Below are 25,398 nucleotides of genomic sequence, written 5' to 3' on the forward strand. Positions count from 1 at the left end.
CCATCCTGGCCTCCAAGCCACACTGCTTGCTCATTTTCAGCTTGCTGTTAATCAGAACCCCCAGATCTCTTTCTGTGGGGCTGCTCTCCAGCATCTCATCCCTCAGTCTGTATGTGTAACCAGGGTTGCTCCTTCCCTGGTGCAGAATCTGACACTTGCTCTTGTTAAACTTCATATTGTTGGTAATTGCCCAGCTCTCTAATTAGTCCAGAATTAAAGTTGCATAACAGCAACTTTATTAATTCACTGGCATCTAGCTCAAAATACATGTATTTTGTTAGTTTTGCAACAGAATGAAACTTGTTTTTAGTAGGAAGTTTTAGACTCAGAAATGTTTATTCATTGATCAAAATGTGTATTTAACTGATTATATCTCTATTTTCCCTGGGCTATGATAATTACCTTTTTCACCTCTGCCTACTGTAGTATAACATTTAATTATCACTTTTCAAAGACTACAACAGATACTATTTTTGTCTTGTCTGTATGTGGTTTGGTGGCTCTAGAGGTCATTGAAAGTCAGTAAAAGTTTTTCTCAGACACCACCTGATACATCAAACAGTAAATCCATACAGGGATTAATGATTCACAAATGGTTTCTCAATGTTTTCAAAGCTTCTGTCATAAACTGGGTACCACAGAAAATTCTTCTGTTTTCTCCCAAGGATCATAAAGTAACTTGTTCTATCAGCCACCCCAGATGCTCTCTTAAAGATGAGTACCTGTGGATTAGCCTCCATCTCTGATACTCTCTGATCTTTTCTTAATCTCTGATACAATTCTAGAGTGTGGATAAATGGTAGCCAATATTAAGTTGTTCTAAATCAAGACGCCCATCCTGATTCTAAACATCTTTGTCATTAATCTCAGGAAGGAATACTAGTAAAAGCAATGTTAAAAGCAATACTAGCAAAAGCTTTGGGTTTTGTTTGTTTGTTTGTTCTCTCTCTCTCTCACTCTCTCTTTTCTTTTCTTTTCTTTTATTTTTTTTTTCTTTTTTCCCTACATTTTTAATCATTTTAAGTCTGATCAGCCATCCCAGGATTACCAATCTGTCATTTCATGTTGTCTTGTAACATAATATGAATCTAGGTGCACTGATGTGTCTTCACCATGCAAGTGCTGGGACACTGCAGAAATGTAATGAATTAAAAACATAAAACAAAAACAATTCATCATAAGGTTTCAAAACTAAGATTATGCCTTCATGTCAGGCAGAGAATTTAGTTGCTAAAAGAAATGTTCGTAAAAGAAGTAACTGAGAAACACCTAGCATCTAAGCAAAAATATTAAGGTATTTCTTAAGAAAGAGCAGGAATGTTTTGTTCATTTTTCTGCCCCGTTTCTTGTCTCAGTAAAATGGACTGTTACCAGTATGTGCTTTACCAGTAACTCTTGTTATGATTTATACCAGAAAGCATGGTCAGTATGATTTTCATCATGGACAGACTATTTAAAAACACTCTGTTTCCCTTGGCTTAGATTAACATCATGGAGTATAGATGCTTCCAATAGCTTTGAATAGACCCATTTATATACTGGAAACAGGTTAGTCTAGGTGTGCTGTATTTGTTAATGGCTTTCAGTTAAGAAACCAGGTGACAGAGCACAACATCAAACTAAGTTATCTAAGCTGCTTTCTTAAATTGACTCACACTGCATTGTACTTACAACACAGTTCTCTCTAGCTGTATGTCCTGGTTGTTGCTTGGAGAGCTGCTGTTACTAAATTTTCATTTAATCTAGCTTCGCTAGGGTGAACTCAAATTGCTCGTTCTTTCTCCTTCTTTTATTTTTAATTCTCTCATTTTCTAATTTACTCTTCATACCTTTAAGCTTTATCTACATATAGTAATAAACAAAATAATATAAGTAATATTCAGCATATATTTTATTAGGAGTTGGCCTAGTGTTGACCTGTGGACCAGATTTTGTGTACTGGGTTCAGTACTGTGGTTACTGTTGTCCTCGTCTGTAATGTGATCTGTGACTCACAGCACTGAAAGTGTTGGCTTATGATAGTTAATCCTGATCTGATTGTAAGAGTGTGTAGTCACTGAGCCAGGTTTTGGCAGGGAGTAGCTGTTATTTTTGCATATAAAGCTTGTGCCCTGAGGCTTCTAGAAGATTTTTGTGCTTTCTTTTGTGAGATACTGTGAAGTTGTGTACTTTGTCACAGATGCTTATTTTAAATAAAGCAAGCTAACGACATTGTTTTAATGCAATTTCAGTCCTTATGCAATTTTTCCAGTTGGTCTTTTACTTTTATCATTTTATGAGTTTGTTCTGAAAACATGGACATTTACTTGAATATTTTTTGATATCTAATGGTATATAATATACCCTATTTAAATGTTGACATATCATAATTTGGAATATATATTTAGTTGACTTTAGGACTGATGGGAAAATTTCAGATGGTTTTCTGTTAAGAAAATGTGTATTCTCTATCCCAAAGTGTCTTACTTTAAGGTATCTTTCAGGAGTTGTCTGCCTGTCTGCACCTTCTGCCTTAGGTCTTTTTTTAGGACTGTTTGATCACTTCCACCATGGATAGATAATTATGCAACTGTGTCTGCCCCCATGTCCTTTTGTGCACAAAAAAGGAGAAGCAACCCACCATGCATCATCTTTCCCAACAGTGAAAGGTGAATTTTGATGCCTCATGGGAGACCATGTGTCCCAGCTTGTGGCTGGAGCATACAGAAGAGAGGAAAAGTGGTCACATGACATATAGACTGCAGATATTACAGTGTGAAATAATGTGATGCTGTGGTAGACATTTATAATTTTAAATTGAAGGCACTTTAAAACAAACAAACAAACAAACAAAAAAAACACACTAAAATTCCAGATGTGCTAGTATGCTCAGATATTCTTGCCGTTCATCCCTGTGCTGACACAGTTCTGAGGAAGACAAGGAATGTGCCTTCTTTCTGAGGCGAGGTAGCTTTTTTCTCTGATGAGCTGAAGGGAGTATGAAAGAGGGCAAGAGTGGTCTGGGAGATTGTCACACATATAAAGTTACAAGGTTTGAACTGTTTTTCTGTTGAAAGTATCAGTTTATTCTAGCATTTGTGTTTAGTGTCAGTAGAGTTGGACCCCATCCCTCTCATCCTTCCTCTCATTCTCTCTCTTCCTCTCCACTCTTCTTTCCCTTCTCCTACTTTCTCTCCTGTATTGCCCTCCACTTTCCCCCTCACCTCTTTTCCCTCACCTACTCCCTACTCCCATCACTTTCTTACCTTCTCCTCTTCCTTTCTGCCTTTCCCCCTCTCCCATGCTACTTGCACTCTCCCACCTCCCTCCCTCCTCTCTTCCCACCCCACCCCCCACCATTGCCTCAAACAAATTTAGATGGATCTCTTAGAAAGACAGTGAAGTTTAAAACATCCAAACTTAAGTGAGATACATCTGGAATTATATACTAATCAGAAAAATTCATATTATGTCTTTCTAATCAAATTGTAAGGGGAAAGAGAAGCAGATACATAGTGCAAACACGGATCCTTCACACAAGTTATGAAAGTTTACACTATCTTCAAACCAGCTCCAGCTTGGTCCCAGGGCCTAGACATCCCTTAGTAGCTGGAGCACATTGGTAGGCTCTTGGTTTTTCCCTGCTGGTTTAGATTCATCCAAAGAAATTCAGTTTGTGTACTGTGAGACTGTTCCATAATGGAAGCAAAATGCAACTAGAAGGGATGTAGCTTCAGAAAAGCACTCGTCATCCAAACTAAAACAGTGTGGGAACATATTTGGAAGTGCAGCAAGATAAATTCAGAGAATCTGATTTCAGTAGCTCATACAAATTTTCAGAGAGCCGTATGTGCCTATTATAGAACGTAGCAATTTTCAGTTCAGTATTTTTGCAGAAGATAAGAAACTATATGAAGAAGTAAGCTCTTTATCAGGTAGTGCATAATTTAAGATTTTGGTTTCAGCAAAGCAGTTCCACTCCATTTAAAGCTGACAGGAGTAGAAACAGGATCTGACAGATTAATGCCCTAGTTCTGCAACAGGACTCAGCATACTTAATGTTATTTGAAGCCTCTGTAAAGTGCAAGACTGGGGTCTTCTGTGGGGAGACATTACATGATATTGCTTATAATTTAGAGATTTCTTTCTTTTCAATAAGAACAAAAGTACAGGTGACTAAAGTAGCACCTTGATTGTAAATAGTATAAATAGTATTTACTGTAAGAAGAGAAACGGAAAAGTTACCAAGAAAAATGATTCATCTAGTAATGATTCATAATACAATCTACCCCTACAGATTATGGATGCAAATATGTTGAAATAAGTTTTAAAAAGAAAAAAAAGGATTGCTTAGTTGTGCAAGTCACAACATGAAGCATTGCAAGTATTGTGGTTAAAGCAGTTCTTGATTTGATCCCTCTTCTCTTTGAGGCATAAGCTTGCTTCATCATTGTTAAATGCATGCTAAAATGGGAAATCCAAAGCTGGTGACAATTTAGCATACAGTTAATTAGTCATAAAAGCTCTGATGCAGATGGAATATGTCTGCCTACAAGTTGAGACTTATCAAGCTCTTCATATTTTGATTTTCCTAATGAAAGTCATGCAGGGATTTGATCATCTCTATACATAAGTGTAGCTTAGGTTGGAAGAAACTGCTGGAGGTCACATAGTCCAATCTCCTGCTCAAAGCATATCTTATGTAAAGCTGTATCATCTTGCTTGGGATCTTGTCTGGTTGAGTTTTGAAAACTTGTAAGGATGATGATTCCACAACATCTCTGGGTAACTTGTTCTAGTACTTAATCACTGCCACAATGAATTTTTTTTCTTCATATTAGATCAGAATTTCACATTGCAACTTATATCTGGTGCCTTTGTTCCTTCTTTTGAGTACCTCTGAGTAGAGTCTGGTTGTCTTCTTCATAATATCTGCTTAGGTAATTGAAAACAGGAATTAGGTGCCTTTTTTGCTGCCTTAAAAATGAGCAAATCCAGTTCTCTCAGTCTCTTCTTGTATGTCATGTTCAACAAATCCTGACAGTCTTGTTGAACTTGCTCCAGCTTTTCAGGGTTTATAATGTGTTTTAGGGCGCCAGACTGGACAATGAATTACAGTTGAGTCTTGGTTCTGAACAGAGGAGAATAATTAGTTCCCTTCACATGATGGCAACACCATTCTTGATGTGCATACTTAGCCTTCATTAATACGCTGACACATTGCTTATTTATGTTAAAGTTGCTGTCCACCAGGACACCTGAGGCCTCTTCTGCAAAGTTCCTTTCTAGTCAGTCTGTCCTCCACTGATGTTTTTGCATGGGGCATTCCTGTTGTAGGCTCGAGTCTTTGTATATGGCTTTGTTGCACTTCATGAATTTCCTGTTGTCTCAGTACTAAAAGCCAGTCCCCTGGATGGCAGCCTTGCTCTCCAGAATATTTAGCACCTCTTCAAATTTGGTATTTTCCAGGTTGTTCATGACAACTTTAAACATTATCAGCCCAAATATCAACCCCAGAGGAATGTCACTGGTGATAGGTGCCAGTTCCACTTTGAACACTTACTGATACCTTTTCAGACAAACAACCTAGTTATTTTTTCCACCTTACAGTCTACCACCTTCATTTGTATCTCAGTTTGGCCAGAAGATTACTTGTAAGGTGATTGTATTAAAATCTGAGGCTGAGTTCCCAGTAAATGACATTTTCTGCTCTCTCCTCATCCATTGACCCAGTCATTTCATTACAGAAAGTAATTGGCTTTAATAGGAGCAATTTGTCCTTGGCAAATACATACTTTTTTTTTTTTTCCTCCTCTATTTATTTACTTACCGCTTGTGAATTCATAAGAACCTACATGGTTGATGCGAGACTTGCTAATTCAAATACCTCGCAAGCAGGATATCAGAGCAGATCATCATAATTCTGCTTTTTCTTGGTCTTAAATTCCACCAGTCTGGGAGACATTTAGGTGAGATGCGCTTATTGATTTCAGTAAGTTTTAAATTAAGCCTAATGTGCAGGTACTCTTGAATGCTCTTTAGAAGATGTAGTAGTTAGTATTTATGTGAAAAATACAACTCCTGGAGAGAACCTCTGTTCATCAACACCACCATTTTTAATGAGCCTCTTTTTACTGTTTTCAGCACCATGAATAATGTCTAAAATAAAATAAATATAATATAATATAATATAATATAATAAAATAAAATAAAATAAAATAAAGAAAGAAAAGAAAAGAAAGAAAGGCACTTTTCTGCAAGATAACTGAGTGAAGACTGATCAAATAATGGCTGGAGCAGAAGTAAAAATGGTTGACTTTATCCCTTGATCTCCCCGAGAGAAGCTTCTTTGAAAGCTGAATTCAGGTAAACTTATATTAATATTTGTTTTGAAATGTGAAAACTTTAGTTAACAAAGTTGCACATATCTCTCAGACTTTGCTTTTCTGTTGGAAAAACAAGGTGAAATTGTTTAAGGACTTTTGTTTTGCAATTTCCCTCCTTTTCTGTAATAGTTTGCAAAACTGCATGAAATGGATAATAATAATAACAATAACAAAAACAGCAACAACAACAATAATAGTAATAATGAATCTAGGTTTCCTGCAGAAAGTATTATCACTTTAAACTAAATATTTTGGCTAAAAAAACCAAAATATTTTGTTTCAGAACCATGATGTTGTGCCTGATAGATCTTATGCAGCAAGTTCTCCTGTAACGCTTAGTTCTTTGGTCATACTGCATTTTCTGTACAGTGCCACAGTCAGATACTGCCTTGGTGTATTACACACAAGAATTGATGGACTTGTCTCTGTATCATCTTAGAAATGTAGTAAGAAAAACAAACAAACAAACTTTAATATGAAAAAATCACAGATGATATGTGAAACAAAATATTAGTTAAATATACAAAGCATATAAGTTTCCACAGGGCAGAGATAAAGATGTCATATAGTAGTTACTGCATCAGGGATGGAATTAAGCAATAAAAAGGAAACAGGCCAAGATTCTGTGGATAGGGGAATGCCCACTCTTCCTCCAATTTTTAAGTTCCTTCATGAAGAAATATTCAATATGTAAATGTTACCATCTCATCATTTACAGTTCTATATTTCTTCAATACCTGGTGAAATACATGTCCCTAAAGATTTCACTTACTTAAAAATATTATTTAGTAGTGCCAGCAGTTTTGCTCAGAGTTCACAGAACAGACTGATCTCCGCTGAAAAACCTCAACAGCTGGGGGATATACACATAGCTTTGGGAGACAAAAGCATGAATTACATAAACAAGTTTAAAAAGTTTCTTCTTAGAAGTACAAATGCATGTTAGGTGTCAGCATTTCAAATTCAATAGTCCTTTTTAACTTAGGAGTTGAAGTCTCATTTTCAGAAGTGATCACAATACTTATATATACCATTTTCAGAAGAGACCACAATACCAATATATGCAATACCAAGATGGTCAAGGCACTGAAGCGTATCTCCTATGAGAAGAGACTGAAAAAGCTGTGACTGTTCATCTTGAAGAGGAGGGTTAGAGGAGTTCTTATCAATGTGTATAAATACCTGAAGGGGGTGTACAAAGAAGACAGAGCCAAGTTGTTTTCGGTGCTACCCAGTGACAAGATAAGAGGCAATGAGCACAAAATGGAACACAAGAGGTTCCATTCAAATATCAGGAAGCACTTTACTGTAAGGATGACACAGCACAGAATAGTTTACCCAGAGAGATAGCAGAGGCTCTCTCCTTTGAAATTTTCAGAAGCCATCTGGACATGGTTCTGGGCAACCTGCTCTAGGTATTCTTTCCTGAGCAGAAGGGTAGGAACAGATGACCTCCATAGGTCCTTTCCAACCTTAACCATTCTGTGTATTCCTTGATTTTGTAAAAGTCTCTTTGAATGATGAGATTTGGATTTTTGCAGGTGAAATCTTCAAACATACTTTACACTTAAAATGTCCAAATGTGTGGTAACTGCTTTCTGAAATATAAGACTAGCTTTGCTGGAAAGTGAGGATCTCTTTTCACTGCTGTTTTACTCCAAAATGGAAAGGGCAAAAAATTTTTTCAAAAAATCTTATAAATAAATAAATAAATAAATCTCAAAGATTTGTGGGTCCGGAAAGATGTTCCTAGATCTCCTACTGACATCCATGACTTCACTGACTTGCTGCCTAGCGTTGATATGTGCATACTCTGGCAATCAATTTTAAAATCCTTTTCTAGTAGTAGTTCTTCAGTGGAAGTTTTGTCAAAAGGATCCTCTTGTTATAGTTAAAAGATTTATGACTTGAGACTGTACTGGGAAAGTCATTTGAAATACTTGGTGTTAAACTTGGTTGATATGGAAGTGATGGGTGGAAAGGATTAAAGAATGAATTCTAGTTTGTGTGTTTGTCTGAGAAATACTAAATCATTTTAGATCAAGTTTAAAAGAGAAAAATAGGGCTATGGTCACATGAAGTGTCAAAGAAGCAAACCCCAAATTAGTCCAGCTGGGATAAAGATGAATTTTACTCCAAGATTAAGCATATCCTGGGCTGTTTACGAAAAGCCATCTTCTATAATAATTGGTGTGTTTTCCATTTATTCAAGCCTTAAAACCAGAATTTCCCAGATTTCTAGTTTTAATTTATCTGTCTTTCCTCATATTTGACTCTGCAGAATGTGAGTGGACCACTGTGAGCAGTCACACCAATTCAAAACAATTAATGGGGAAAGGAAAAATATCCTATAGCCATATAAATTGTCCTGGTTTTGGATAACTATTTTAGCTGTTATATTACATTTTTAACTGTTTGAGCAATTGCTGGAAAAGCCCACAAGAAATGTGTTTTCTGAATATCTTGTTGACCAGAAACGGCTTTTGATTTTTTATGTGCTTTATTAGCTGGTGCATTTTCCAACATAAAATTATTGTGATCTTTATATACATATATATATATCAAGATAGAGGTTTCAGCTACTGTATATGAAATAGAGATATGTTTAAAGATTATTTAGGTCTTCTCCATTGCATTTGGAAAGGAAAATATGTTAATATTTTAACACTGATTTTTAAATGAAAAGTTTGCAGTTAACACCTCCAAAGAATTATGTATATTTAGTCAGTGTGGGAGTCAGATCCCTAGCTGATGTAAATTAGCATTGAATTGAGTGAAATACTGCATATTTACACCATCTGAAAATAGGTCTTTCTACTTTCTGTACACCTCAAATAATTCATAAGTAAACAAAATAAGCCATTCAATTTACAGAATACAGTCTCCATATTATATTCGCCATGAAGTCTATTACTACCTTCATTGTTTTAAATATGTTTAATTGTCATTATTTTGTTACTTTAAAAACCTACCTAACTCTACTAAAAAAAAAAAAAAATATGTTTTTAAGATAATACCTCCCCAAATGCAGTTAATTGTGTCTACAGAACTGCTGAATAAATTTCATCATCTTTTTGTTTTGTACTAGGAGATATATATTTATATGGAAACAGAAATTGTATTGACAATACTTTGCTTTTCTAATTAAAATATTTTATGTGAATTACATAATTTATTTTTGAATTCTGATTCAAGGTATACCAATGTATATTTTAGGATTTTCTTTTCTGTTCTTTTTGAAAAAAATCATCTTGGAGCTCTGTCTATTTTTCCCTTATGAAATCTGCACATACATATAAAATGAAGGTGATTTGTACTGAGAAATAATTTCATTTTGCTACCCATTGTGTACCTAATTTTAATCAAGCTCAAGTTGCACTTTATAAGACTACTGTAAGTATCTTTCAGTCTATTTGTGAATGAAACTGTTCGACATTCTCTCCAATATTATGAAAAAAAAAAAAAAAGTAGAATTTAGGTTAATTTAAATCTGACTTTTGACCAGCACTGCAAGTACAGGTTCTGAAATGACAGAAGGAAATAAGAGGTAGCAGTTATACTAAATTGTCCAAGTGTCTCTGGTTAAAAAGGAAAATAGTTGGTACTGTTTTTGACAAAATTTGAAATATTTAACGTAGAGGGTTATTTACCATTTATAAGACAAACACAGACACAGACACAGACAGACACAGATTTCTAGGTTGGAAGAGACCTCAAGATCATCGAGTCCAATCTCTGACCTAACACTAAGTACTCCACTAAACCATATCGCTAAGCTCTACATCTAAACGTCTTTTAAAGACCTCCAGGGATGGTGACTCCACCACCTCCCTGGGCAGCCCGTTCCAATGCTTAATAACCCTTTCGGTAAAGAAGCACTTCCTAACATCCAACCTAAAACTCCCCTGTCGCAACTTTCGCCCATTCCCCCTCGTCCTGTCACCAGGCACGTGGGAGAACAGACCAACCCCCACCTCTCTACAGCCTCCTTTAAGGTAACTGTAGAGAGCGATAAGGTCGCCCCTGAGCCTCCTCTTCTCCAGGCTGAACAACCCCAGCTCCCTCAGCCGCTCCTCGTAAGACTTGTTCTCCAGACCCCTCAACAGCTTGGTCGCCCTTCTCTGGACTCGCTCGAGCACGTCCATGTCCTTCTTGTAGCGAGGGGCCCAAAACTGAACACAGTACTCAAGGTGCGGCCTCACCAGAGCCGAGTACAGGGACACAATCACTTCCCTAGACCTGCTGGCCACACTGCTTCTTATACAGGCCAGGATGCTGTTGGCCTTCTTGGCCACCTGAACACACTGCTGGCTCATATTCAGCCGACTATCAACCAATACTCCCAGGTCCTTCTCGGCCAGGCAGCTTTCCAGCCACTCATCTCCCAGCCTGTAGTGCTGCTTGGGGTTGTTGCGCCCCAGGTGCAGGACCCGGCACTTGGCCTTGTTGAACTTCATACAGTTGACCTCAGCCCATCGGTCCAGCCTTCCCAGGTCATCCTGCAGAGCCTTCCTGCCCTTGAGCAGATCGACACACGCACTTAGCTTGGTGTCATCTGCAAACTTACTGAGGGTGCACTGGACGCCCTCATCCAGATCATCGATAAAGATATTAAAGAGGACCGGCCCCAATACCGAGCCCTGGGGGACACCACTAGTGACCAGCCTCCAACCAGATTTGACTCCATTCACCTGTTGTGGTTTAGCCCGGCTGGCAGTCAAACACCACACAGCCGTTCGCTCACCCTCCCCCCTCCCTCTCCGGGATGGGGGAGAGAAACGGGAAAGTGAAGCCTGTGAGTTGAGATAAAGACAGTTTATTAAGACAGGGAAAAGAATAACAACAATAATAATAATAATAATAGTATTAATAGTAATAATGTGTACGAAAGAAGTGATGCACAATGCAATTGCTCACCACCCGTTGACCGATGCCCAGCCTATCCCCGAGCAGCCGGCCACACCCCTCCACCCCGGCTAGCCACCCCTATATATTGTTCAGCATGACGTCAGATGGTATGGAATACCCCTTTGGCCAGTTTGGGTCAGCTGTCCTGGGTCTGTCCCCTCCCAGCTTCTGCTGCATCCCAGCCTGCTCGCTAGCAGGACATAGAGAGGCTGAAAAGTCCTTGGCTTGGTGTAAGCACTGCTCTACAACAATTAAAACATCAGCATGTTATCAGCGCTGTTCTCATCCTAATCCAAAACATAGCACCCTGCCAGCTACTAGGAGGCAAATTAACTCTGTCCTAACTGAAACCAGGACAGATATCCACCCCTTATTCCATACCATTTATGTCATGCTCAGGTTACACTCTTTCCAATACTTTCTAATTAATCACCATTTTCATCTATGATATATAGCAACCATGGTAGCGGTGACATACAGTGTTATATGATGATTAACATATTATAATTCAACTCATGGGCTATTCTCACCCAGTATTAGGTCCCCTTGAGGTACACACCGGACCTCCCCATTCTCTTGCATTACCCACCAAGTGCATCCAGGTCCCCGAGCAAAAGCAATCCCACGAATGGGCTTGCCTTTTCCTGAGGCGGGAGTAGCCCAGACTGTCTTACCCAGCATGTTTCTTACGTGCACTACAGGAACTTTATCCCCTTCTACAGTGCGTAACAGGTTTGATTGGGCAGGTCCAGCTCGGTTGGCAGATCCTCTAGTATTGACTAACCAGGTGGCCTTTGCCAGATGTGTTCCCAATTTTTGAATGTCCCAGCACCCATTGCTTTCAGTGTAGTCTTTAACAGTCCATTGTATCGTTCAACTTTCCCGGAGGCTGGTGCAGGATAAGGGATGTGATACACCCACTCAATACCATGTTCTTTGGCCCAAGTGTCTATAAGGTTGTTTCGGAAATGAGTCCCATTGTCTGACTCAATTCTTTCTGGGGTGCCATGTCGCCATAGGACTGCTTTTCAAGGCCCAGGATAGTGTTCCGGGCGGTGGCATGGGGCACAGGATATGTTTCAGCCATCCGGTGGTTGCTTCCACCATTGTAAGTACGTGGCGCTTGCCGTTGCGGGTTTGGGGGAGTGTGATGTAATCAATCTGCCAGGCCTCTCCATATTTGTATTTCAGCCATCGTCCTCCATACCAGAGAGGCTTTGACCGTTTGGCTTGTTTAATTGCAGCACATGTTTCACAATCATGAATAACCTGTGCTGTAGTGTCCATGGTCAGGTCCACCCCTCGGTCACGAGCCCATCTGTATGTTGCATCTCTACCTTGATGGCCTGAGGTGTCATGGGCCCATCGGGCTATAAATAATTCACCTTTATGTTGCCAGTCCAGGTCCACCTGAGCCACTTCAATCTTAGCAGCCTGATCCACCTGCTGGTTGTTTTGATGTTCTTCAGTAGCCCGATTCTTGGGCACATGAGCATCTACATGGCGTACCTTTACAACCAGGTTCTCTACCCGGGCAGCAATATCTTGCCACAATGCAGCAGCCCAGATGGGTTGCCCCGGCGTTCCCAGTTGTTCTGCTTCCATTGTTGTAGCCACCCCCCCAGGGCATTTGCTACCATCCATGAATCAGTATAGAGATAGAGAACGGGCCACTTTTCTCGTTCAGCAATAGCTAAGGCCAGCTGAACGGCTTTCACTTCTGCAAACTGACTCGATTCACCTTCTCCCTCAGCAGCTTCTGCAACTCGTCGTGTAGGACTCCATACAGCAGCTTTCCATATCCGATGCTTTCCCACAATACGACAGGACCCATCAGTGAACAGGGCATATTTCTTCTCATTTTCTGGTAGCTTGTTGTACAGTGGGGCTTCTTCAGCACGGACTACCTCCTCCTCTGACGATATCCCAAAGTACTTGCCTTCTGGCCAGTCCATAATCACTTCCAGGATTACTGGGCGACTGGGGTTTCCTATTCGAGCCCGCTGAGTAATCAGTGCAACCCACTTGCTCCATGTAGCATCAGTTGCATGATGTGTAGAGGGGACCCTTCCTCTGAACATCCAACCCAGTAACGGCAGTCGGGGTGCCAGGAGGAGCTGCGCTTCAGTACCGACCACTTCCGAAGCAGATCGAACTCCTTCATATGCTGCCAATATCTCCTTTTCGGTTGGAGTATAGCGGGCCTCAGATCCTCGGTATCCCCGACTCCAAAACCCCAGGGGTCGACCTCGAGTTTCCCCAGGTTCTTTCTGCCAGAGGCTCCAGGTGGGGCCATTCTCCCCGTCTGCGGTGTAGAGCACATTCTTTACATCTGGTCCTGTTCGGACTGGCCCAAGGGCTACTGCATGAACTATTTCTTGTTTAATTTGTTCAAAGGCTTGTCGTTGCTCAGGGCCCCATTCAAAAGCATTCTTCTTACGAGTTACTTGGTAGAGCGGGTTTACAATCAGACTGTAATTTGGAATATGCATTCTCCAAAACCCCACGACACCTAGGAAAGTTTGTGTTTCCTCCTTGCTAGTTGGTGGAGACATAGCTGTTATTTTGTTGATCACATCCATTGGAATTTGACGACGTCCATCTTGCCATTTATTCCTAAAAACTGGATCTCTCGTGCAGGTCCTTTAACTTTATTTTGTTTTATGGCAAAACCGGCCTTCAGAAGGATTTGGACTATTTTCTTCCCTTTCTCAAAAACTTCCTCTGCAGTGTCACCCCACACAATGATGTCATCGATGTACTGCAGGTGTTCAGGAGCCTCCCCCTGCTCCAGCGCAGACTGGATCAGACCATGGCAAATGGTAGGGCTATGTTTCCACCCCTGGGGCAGCCGATTCCAAGTATATTGGACTCCCCTCCAAGTGAAAGCAAACTGTGGCCTGCACTCTGCTGCTAGAGGGATGGAGAAAAAAATGCATTAGCAATATCAATTGTGGCATACCACTTGGCTGCCTTTGATTCCAGTTCGTACTGGAGTTCTAGCATGTCCGGCACTGCAGCACTCAGTGGTGGCGTGACTTCGTTCAGGCCACGATAGTCCACTGTTAGTCTCCACTCACCATTAGACTTTCGCACTGGCCATATGGGACTATTAAAAGGTGAATGGGTCTTGCTGATCACTCCTTGGCTCTCCAGTTGACGAATTAGCTCGTGGATGGGAATCAGGGAGTCTCGGTTGGTGCGATATTGCCGCCGGTGCACGGTTGTGGTAGCGATTGGCACTTGCTGTTCTTCAACCCTCAGCAACCCCACAACAGAAGGGTCCTCTGAGAGACCGGGCAAGGTAGACAACTGTTTAATGTCCTCTGTCTCTAAGGCAGCTATGCCAAAAGCCCAGCGGAACCCTTTTGGGTCCTTGAAATATCCTCTTCTAAGATAGTCTATGCCAAGGATGCACGGAGCATCCGGGCCAGTCACAATACGGTGCTTTTGCCACTCATTTCCGGTTAGACTCACTTCAGCTTCCAATACAGTTAACTGCTGGGATCCCCCTGTCACGCCATAAATACAGATGGGCTCTGGCCCTTTACAGCTGGATGGCATTAGAGTACATTGTGCACCGGTGTCTACTAGAGCCTTATACTTCTGTGCGTCAGACGTGCCAGGCCATCGAATCCACACAGTCCAATAAACTCGGTTGTCCCTTTCCTCCCCCTGGCTGGAGGCAGGGCCCCTCTAGTCCTGGTCAGAATCTTCATTTCTGTGTTTAAAGACTGCCTGCTAGAAGTTGGAGCAGCAAACTTTCAGAGAACCCCTTTCTCCCGATTGTTTTCTTTTGCAACTCACGTACCCGTGCCTCTAGGGTCTCAGTAGATTTTCCATCCCATTTTCTCATGTCCTCTCCATGGTCACGTAGGTAAAACCACAGGGTGGTGCGGGGTGTGTACCCACCATATTGTCTTCTTTGCATGGATGCACGTTTACCCCTAATAGCTGAGACGCTGGTTTGTACAGGTGGGGAAGAAAATACACTCTCTTTAAGTTGCTGGACCTCTTCAAAAAGTTTCTCCAAAGTATTCTCTTTTAGTTGGTGGCCACTGGTTTGTTCAGGTGGGGGGGAAGATAAATTCTCTTTAAGTTGGTGGAACTCTTCAGAGAGTTTCTCCACAGCCGAGACGCAGGCCTGTAGGGAAGAGGAGAGATTTCCTTCGTACTCCCGGAGTTGTTTAGCCATGTCACCCACTGTGGGATCTTCACCGTTTTTCCAGGTTATTATTGCCAATGTGCTGGCCCATGTTGATGGTGCATTCCGTACAAACTTCCGCCATATGGGTCGAGTACACTGGACTTCATCTGGATCTGTGGATGTTTGTGCATCGTTTAAGTCCTTATAAATTACTTCCCGTACGGCTAATTCCCTCAGGTACTGAATTCCCTTCTCCATGGTGGTCCACTTGACTGGTACACATACAAGTTCTTCCTTGTAGGGATACCTTCCCTTCACAGCTAACAGGAGACGCCTCCAGAGGCTGTGAGATCGTGCTCCATCTCCAATTGCTTTGTCAATGCTTGCATCTCTAGCAAGGGATCCCAACCGCTTGGCTTCCCTGCCCTCTAATTTCACACCATTGGCTCCAGTGTCCCAGCACCGGAGCAGCCAGGTGACAAGCTGTTCACCTATACAGCGACCAAAATCTTTTCGCACATCTCGTAGCTCACGCTGGTATAGGGTTCGGGTAGTTACTGTTGACTTACTGACATCCTCATCCTCATCTTCATCCTCCTGCACACTTGATGGCCCAGCCTCGTCTTCTCCAGACCCAGACTTAGCAGAAGACTTTCTGCGTTCTAAACGACCTGAGTCTCTATACCACTTTTTCACCTTTTCTACAGGGGCAACTTGCACTGCTACAGCTCGCCTCTCCGACCCAGCCACAGGGTCTGCCACAGGGGTTGGAGTACCCTCTGCAGGGTCAACTTGCACTGCTACAGTTCGTTTCTCCGACCCAGCCACAGGGTCTGCCACAGGGGTTGGAGTACCTTCTGCAGGGTCAACTTGCACTGCTACAGTTCGTTTCTCTGACCCAGCCACAGGGTCTGCCACAGGGGTTGGAGTACCCTCTGCAGGGGCAACTTGCACTGCTACAGTTCGTTTCTCTGACCCAGCCACAGGAGTGGGAATGGCTGCGGGAGCTGGAGCCGGAATGGCTGCGGGAGCTGGAGCCGGGACGGCTGCGGGAGCTGGAACGGCTGCGGGAGCTGGAGCCGGGACAGCTGCGGGAGCTGGAGCCGGAACGGCTGCGGGAGCTGGAATGGCTGCGGGAGCTGGAGGCGGGACAGCTGCGGGAGCTGGAGCCGGGACAGCTGCGGGAGCTGGAACGGCTGCGGGAGCTGGAACGGCTGCGGGAGCTGGAGCCGGGACAGCTGCGGGAGCTGGAGCTGGGACGGCTGCGGGAGCTGGAACGGCTGCGGGAGCTGGAACTGGAACGGCCGCAGGGTCTGTCACTAGGTTGATAGTAGCATCAATTGCAGCTCGATAGGCACAAGCCAGACCCCAGCACGCCACAGTGATTTGTGTCACTTTGGAACTGCCAGAGTCATGACACCTTTTTTTCAAGCATTCTACCAGTTTTTTAGGATTTTGCAGTTGTTCAGGGGTGAATGTCCAAAACACTGGAGGTGCCCACTGCCCTAGAAACCTGCCCATATCCTCCCACACTCCCTGCCACTCGCAAATATCCCGCCTCAAGACAGATCTCCGGATGAGATTCCTAAGTAGTTGTTTAACCTTAAACAAAACCTGAAGCGCATTCAGGAGACATAACAACAAGAACATGCTGGTCTGAGTATCCCAAGGATATTCAACATCTTGGAGAGCTACCGTAACTAGCTCGGGGGATAAGAGGGTGGTGAAGGAGGAAGGGAGAGTGAACAGGTAGGAAAAAATATCTTCCCCTGTCCCCTCCAGAGACTGACTCCCTGATGAAAAAAGGCAATAGGTGTAATTGCTATAGTTTCTGAGATATGGTTTCCGAAGTATAGAGTCGACGACAGTGCTGAGTACAAATACCAGGTTAGAGTCATGACCAGATACTTCATCATTTCATAAGCCATCGTTACACCACACAGTACCATAACAATCTTAAACCAGGGCCCGGAAAGGGTAAACAGCACGACAGGGAGCACATACAGAAAGTAACTTGCTATAAAACTCAATTTGGGAAACAGGCACAGCAGACTTGAGATTAAGGCAATCAACATTGTGACTAGCAACTATTAAGCAGGTCGATACTTATACCAATTTTAGTTTAACACACTCTGGTCAAATCTGTCGATATCTCAACCCTTCGAGCCCCACGTTGGGCGCCAAATGGGCTGTTGTGGTTTAGCCCGGCTGGCAGTCAAACACCACACAGCCGTTCGCTCACCCTCCCCCCTCCCTCTCCGGGATGGGGGAGAGAAACGGGAAAGTGAAGCCTGTGAGTTGAGATAAAGACGTTTATTAAGACAGGGAAAAGAATAACAACAATAATAATAATAATAATAGTATTAATAGTAATAATGTGTACGAAATAAGTGATGCACAATGCAATTGCTCACCACCCGTTGACCGATGCCCAGCCTATCCCCGAGCAGCCGGCCACACCCCTCCACCCCGGCTAGCCACCCCTATATATTGTTCAGCATGACGTCAGATGGTATGGAATACCCCTTTGGCCAGTTTGGGTCAGCTGTCCTGGGTCTGTCCCCTCCCAGCTTCTGCTGCATCCCTAGCCTGCTCGCTAGCAGGACAGAGAGAGGCTGAAAAGTCCTTGGCTTGGTGTAAGCACTGCTCTACAACAATTAAAACATCAGCATGTTATCAGCGCTGTTCTCATCCTAATCCAAAACATAGCACCCTGCCAGCTACTAGGAGGCAAATTAACTCTGTCCTAACTGAAACCAGGACATCACCACAACTCTCTGGGCCCGGCTATCCAGCCAGTTTCTAACCCAGCGAAGCGTACGCCAGTCCAAGCCCCGAGCAGCCAGTTTCTTGAGGAGAATGTTGTGGGGAACGGTGTCAAAAGCCTTTCTGAGGTCAAGGCAAACCACATCCACAGCCTTTCCCTCATCCACCAAGCGCGTCACTTTGTCATAGAAGGAGATCAGGTTCGTCAAGCAGGACGAACCACCCACAGAATATTACGGGTAGTTGTAGAATTAGCTGTAATTCTACAGGTAATACCTAAAGCATTGTAGAATCTGTTGAAGCATAATTGTATTTATAATCTTATTTTCTACATGAGGTTATTAGGAAGCCAACTTGAAAATCATTTAACTTCCAACAGCATCTCTAATGCTTTCCATTTTGTTTCAGACTTGTTTGTGGCTTGTAGACTGTATCCATTGTGCTGATATATAGAAAGTTGAAGAGAGAGTTTAAATTGTGAGATTAATATTGTTAAATACATCTGTAACTACTCTATAGTATTTGACTGTATTGGCTATGATACAATTAAGATTTCAAAGAAAAGCTAAAGACAATTCGTACATAAAATAAAATCTCTTTTGAAGCTACTTGAAGAATAAATAGATATTTTTAAGAATTTACCCTCAAGCTATGGCTGTACTTTTTGTACCAATGGAGTTATCAGAACAAATAAATACTTATTTAAGAAATATCCTATTGGCCTTAGAAGGTAGTATGTAGTTCTCTTTGAAATATGTATCTAAATGACAGAGATACCCAACTGCCACTATGACATGCACAGAAAGTTGTAGAAATGTGACCAAAGATACGTGTCTTATTTCAAATAACAGGAGACACAGTCCAAAATTTTCACTGAAATTAAACAAAATTTTGTTCTGACAGCCAAAAACTTTTATATTTGTAAATTATTATTTTTTTCAATAACATTGCATATTGTTGACATATGTGACTAGTAGAGAGAATGTATCAGAAAAGCAAAAATATATGTTTTATTTGTAGCTCATCTGAGAGTTTATTTTTATATCACTTTATTCTAGACTTTGTAGAAATTGGGCTGGGACAGATTCTGATTCCTAAGCTGAACTACTACTATAATCTATTTAAAGTATGTCTACCACAAATTTTGAGGGAGTAAATAAAAAAAAAAATAAAAGATGGTTGCTTTTAAAACTCCTGTGAGGTGAGTTCATTTAAGCATGTATATTATTTTAATAAATGTTCATTTTTAATGGTATTCATATTATTTCCATAACTTTCAGTGTGGTTGTGTTATTGTGTTATTTGTATTTTGGATTACTTTTTCTTTTCTTTTTTTAATGTGGTTCATGAAAGGATTTTTCAGATTTTATTGTGCTTACATGTAGATATATATCTATATACACCCGCAGACCATCAATGAAGGAGGAAACACTATTATGTAAGAATGTTGAAGATGCATTTTAAACTGAAAAAAAAGTTGTTTTGGTGTATCTCTTCTAGGATTCTTTTCGGATTCTCCTATGGTATCTTCACCTATAACATAAAATTTAACATCATGGTTTGCAGAATTTATATTGTGAACAGTTTACTATGTCATTTCAAAAGAAGGAAACTGTCTGGTTTAATTTAATTTGTCACCATGATTCAGGATGAAAAAAGGGTCTGTGAATATTTCCACTCTGGATATCTAACCTCAGCTTTATTATATGATGATTTGTTTAGAACAAGGTAATTGACCTTCTGTTGAGGAAATTCCCCTTGTAAATATTCCAAGATGTTAAGACAGTGCAAATCATTAATCATGTTTAAAAACCTGATCGAAATCATTGGTGTGATGATGCAGTGTTTGTTTATTTGTTTGTTTGTTTGTTTTTGCCATGAAAATAATAATAGTAAAACAAGAGTAAAAAAAAAAAAAAAGAATAAGCTATACAAAACAAATGCAAACAAGTAGACAATTAGTAAGATAAAATTAAATCTTCAATATCTCAAATGCATAAAATAAAGATAAAAGAGAGAGAGATAGACAGAGAGAGTTTAGATACCCCACTAACCTGGGCCCAAACACACAGTTGAAGAGAGGAAATTATCAAAACAAGGTCCGGAGAGAGGAGTTTCTGTGTTAATCAGAAGAAAGGAAAATAATGCTAAAAGTCTCGTGAGGAATTTCTTATGATACTCTGATGGACCTTTTGGAAGAGGTAAGAAAGAATGATGTGTGCCGTAGTAGTGGTAGCAAGTAGTGAGGACGTCAGGGTCACACAGCATAAACAACATGTTGAAGCTTGCAGGGAACTTGGAGATTAATATAAGCAAACATGATGTTCCTTCATTACAAGCTCTGGGTCTCCTCTTCAAGAGTTATTATTAATTTATATTATATGAGTGTATGACACACAATGTTATGAAATATTCTCTTTGTGAGGATAAGAAAAGTTACAGATGCTACAGTATTTGGACCTGTACAATAGCTTAAGACAAAATGATGCTTAAATGTTTAAAAATTAGGTTTTCAAGTCTGTGTGTTTTTTCAAACATGTATACTGTAGTGCAAGTAAATGACTGCTGGGTGCACAGGTAGATGTGAGCAAGTCTAGAACTAGCTAGTTGAACTGAACGTATAATATGACACAGCCTTTTCTTCCTACTTAGCTATGAGCAGAATTTTGATGCTTGAATTGATGTCAGTGCTGTTGCAGATTTACTGGTATTGTCCAACCTAGCTAATGGAAGGCTTGTCCTAGTGTACCTGTCCAATCTGAATCATACTTCTGCGTTATAGCAAAAGATGACAAACTCAGTTGTAACCTGGACCATGACTCACTGCTATTTGCACACACTTAGCAGAATGGCAGATATCTTGCCTTTCCAGAAGGAAAGAGAAAGAGTCATCCTGCTAGGTCTTTAATGCGTCAGATCGCTTTGGTGTTTGTTGTTTTGTTCAGAAGAGCAGAAGAAAGAACAATTAAGCTCAAATTGATTCTACTTTTTTTTTTTTTTTTTTTGATATCCAACTGTGAAATACTGTATAAATATTGTTTAATTACTGGTAAGAGACTTGTAATTCCATCATTCCTTTTTCATCTGCATATGCTTTAAGTTTTCATTTACTCTTTTACTGGTTCAGAATTATGGCAGAGGAAATAGAATGCAAACACATTCAAGAAGTCATACTGGATTCTAAATGACTTTGCAGATTGACTGTGCATGTTTATTTTTCCTTTTAAACCCAAAAGGCCTGAATAAGATCTTTAGAACTAATTTGAGGTTCTTCTGTTAGAAAATCTCGGACATAGCTTCTAAAGAGTCCATGTGTTTTCTTGCTTCTGCTATTAAAGAATATGTACTCCAGAGTAGCTGGTGGTATGTAACAGTTGTGGAACTGACTGCTCGCCAATGAGAAAAAGGGTATGCAGTCCAGAGCTTTACAAGTAGTCTCAATAGCTATTGTTGCAGTACTGCTGAGCAATCTCTTCAAATAAGCTTCATTAAACTGTAGTTCTGATAATCATCTTGGATTCCTTGTCAGTTTTATATCTGAAGTGGGGGCTTAGGGAATTTTACTGGAATTATTTACATTTGTTTTGCTTTGCTGTTGAAGTGCTATATACTCTAATACTTTTAGGAGAGGCTGGCCTAAAATAACAAGCATAATTTGTTTAATTGTCTGTCTAAACATGAACTCAGTAAATGAACCGTCATTAGATTGTGTGATTTACTGAAAGCACATCCAGTCTCTGGTAAATTAACTATCCTAAGTGCTTCTTCTATTTGCAGATACTAAGCATTACAGAGGAAGAACAAGGAAACTTCACCCCTTCATTCAGTGACTTGGTGTGCTGTTTATCACTTAATGCACCAACGAACTATGCTAATGACCTTCATTATGCTTATGCTTCATTATACCTTCATATCTTATGTTAAACTCTCTTAGCACCAAGAAAAGCAGCACTTGATTCCAAACCGACTTGTGGCTGGATTTTGGTTTAAAAATGCTATAGAAAGGAAGGGCAGGAGGAGGATGATATTAAGATTAGAAATACTTTATACACAACTGTATGAAGGATTACTATTTCAAATAGCATTATTTATTTATTTATTTAATATTTAAAACTTAATCTGGCTTTTGTTTGTGCAGATCCATACTGGCCCTTAATGCAAGATACTAAATAACTTGAACATGCTGGCTTACAATGCACATGCTCAAGGGAATATGACTGCTTCCAATGTGTGAAGCCGGTGTCCACGAACATATTTACATTTGGATGGAAGAGATATAAAGAGTTTAGGTGAGTGGTCCTTTAACTGAAGCACTTTTGCACTGAGAGAAACCAGTGTGGCAGAAACAGATACTTTTTGCAGTTTATTTTCCTTCTGGTGATTAGGACATATCGGAGCACAATGTCCCTTCCACATTTTCCAGGGACAGTGCAACAATATAAACCTATCATCTATATCAGCAACAGGCTTGCTCCAATAAATAAAAATAAAAATGAATAATAAATAAAATAAATAAAAATAAAAATAAAAATAAAAATAAAAATAAAAAAGAATAAAAAAGATTTAAAAAAATAAAAATAAAAATAAAAATAAAAATAAAAATAAATAAATAAAAATAAAATAAAAATAAAACAGGCTAATAGAAGCCACACTGGATTGGATTTAAATATAATTTTTTCTATTCTATGGATGCTGCTGAAGTGATAGAGAGTCCTTGTTGGTACTAGAAATTGTAAAAAGTAGAAAATAATAATAAAAATATATACTGGGTACTAGTGGAATAGAAGTATACAATTATAATAAGAGCATTTTGAAATGTTGTTTTGGGGGATACTGGTTACTCCTGTCCTTGGTTACTTTGTTGTCCTTGAGGTGGATACTGTCTTATTCAGCAGTAGATTAGTACCCTTCTCGTAATCTCTCTTTACTGTTTTGAAACAATGAGATGGTGGAAAATTAGTCTACAAATCTTGTGTAGGGCATATAAGAGATCCTGAGATCATTGGCCAAGTGACAACTCAAGACACCTGAATCTCTTGCCATAGCTGTGTTGAACTGGAAAATTCAAACCAAATTAAATTGTTCTATAGGTTTGAATTGGTTTATACATTAAAAATTATAACATTGATTTAAAAACAATTCAGAAATGAAGGAAAACTTACCACCACTCAGGAAAATGTGGACTAGATGCATATGAGTCCTAGACTAAGGCACTCTGTCAGTATGGGTAAGGTAATATTGTGAAACATGTATGTAGCCATTAATCTAAACTTCACAAAAAGTATGGCTCACTGTTCCTGATAACAATTAAAAGGAAGTTGTCTTACCCTTTCATAAGTAGACTGATATTATTGTTTTGTACTGTGGTTTGTGTTATATTCTTCTTAACTGTAATTTTATTTGTGAACACTATATGAAGCCCTGATGCTTCAACAGAGTAGGAAAAACAGAACTCAAAGAACTGTGCTGGGTTGTGTACCCAAGTCCTGACCAAGTAGTGTATCTAAGCCAAACCAAGTAGGGGGGGATTTTTTTGGTCTCCTCTTCTGTTCCAAAAGTGAATCCCTGTAAACTGAGAGTGTTCCCATTCAGTGTAACTGAATAGCTAAACAACGTTAAAAAGGTCCTATGCTCCCTTTCTTTCTCACATTATATTTTAAAATGTATTTCTTTGTCCTTTTTTTTTTTTGCTTCTCTCTTTAAAAACTTTTAAAAATATAGTATAAATATCTTTCATAATCTTGCCTCCAAATGGTGTTTACATTTCCATTCTGAAAAAGCATCTGTGTGGTTTACTGACCTTTGTGTCCCTAAAGCCCACCAGATTTCAGTGGCTGGAAAAAAAATGAGAATTTGAACGTTCTTTTCTCCTGTTTTCTCCTCTTCTACTACCTTCCAGCATGGGTAAGATCAAAGAGAAAAAAAAGACAAGAAAAGAACAGATGGACAGTAATGGGGAGCCAGATGCAGAACCTACACTGTAGTCCCACAGACTGTGAGGTAAAAGAATCACAGTGATGAGAAAGTTGGAAATGAACGTAGGTTGTTTATTCATGAATAAAGCTTTACCACCTATAGTGTGATACACTAAGGAGCTCTAATAGAATAAAGGTGTTTTGTTACGCTCTTCTGTTTGGGAAAAATCACAGCCTGCAAAGAAGGTCTTCTCATTAACAGAACTTGCATATGCTTGGTTGCACATGTTGTACAGAACACCAACAAATAGATATCAAATAATTTAAATTTGCTTCTTGGCTGCAGCTTATGACTAAGTAACATATAGAAGTTTAACTTCCGCACAGTTGATTGGAACTGACTCTAAATATTTAAATTCTGTAGATCCATGATGAAATTTAATGAACTCCTTGTCTATTCTAAAGCTGTGATACAGGGCAGAAGAACAGCACTAAAATGGTAAAAAGTTGCCTCAAAAATCTTTGAGCTCAAAGAGCTCAAGGTTGCTTCTCTGCAGCATGTGAAAAGTATCCTTATTTTGGAGCATTGACAGGAGAGAAATACACAAAAATGACTGAGTCTATCTAGGAGTATTTCAATGTCTCTATGTCCACGGCATACAGAACTGGAAGGCCTCTATAAGGTCTCCCCAGAACCTTCTCATCTCCAGGCTGAACATCCCCAACTCGCTCACCCTCTCTTCAAAAGAGAGGTTCCAGTCCTCTGATCAACCTTGTGGCCCTCCTGTGGACCCTCTCAAACAAATCCATGTCTTTCTTATGCTCGGGCCCCCAGAGCTGAAAAAACTACTTCATGTGGGGTCTCATGAAAGTGGAGTAGAGTGGGAGAATCATTGCCTTCAGCCTGCTAGCTACAATTCTTCTGATGCATCCCAGGATATGGCTGGCTTTCTTGGCTGCAAACACACATTGCTGACTCATGTTGAGCTTTTCATCCAGCAGTAACCCCAAGTCCTTCTCCATAAGGCTGCTCTCTGCTCAGTCATCACCCAGCCTGTATCCATGTTTGGGATTGCCCCTACCAAGGTGTACTACCTAGCACTTGACCTTGTTGAACTGCATGAGGTTTGCATGGGCTCACCTCTTGAGCCTGTCAAGGTCCCATGGGAAGGCATCTCTTCCCTACAGCATGTTGACTGCACTTTTTAGCTTGGTATCATCCAGTCTTGCTGACAGTGCACTCAATCCAACTATGCATGTTGCAAACAAAGATGTTAAATAGTGCTAATCTCAGCAC

Source organism: Cygnus olor, chromosome 2, assembly GCF_009769625.2.
Source record: "Cygnus olor isolate bCygOlo1 chromosome 2, bCygOlo1.pri.v2, whole genome shotgun sequence".
Classification (NCBI taxonomy): Eukaryota; Metazoa; Chordata; class Aves; order Anseriformes; family Anatidae; genus Cygnus; species Cygnus olor.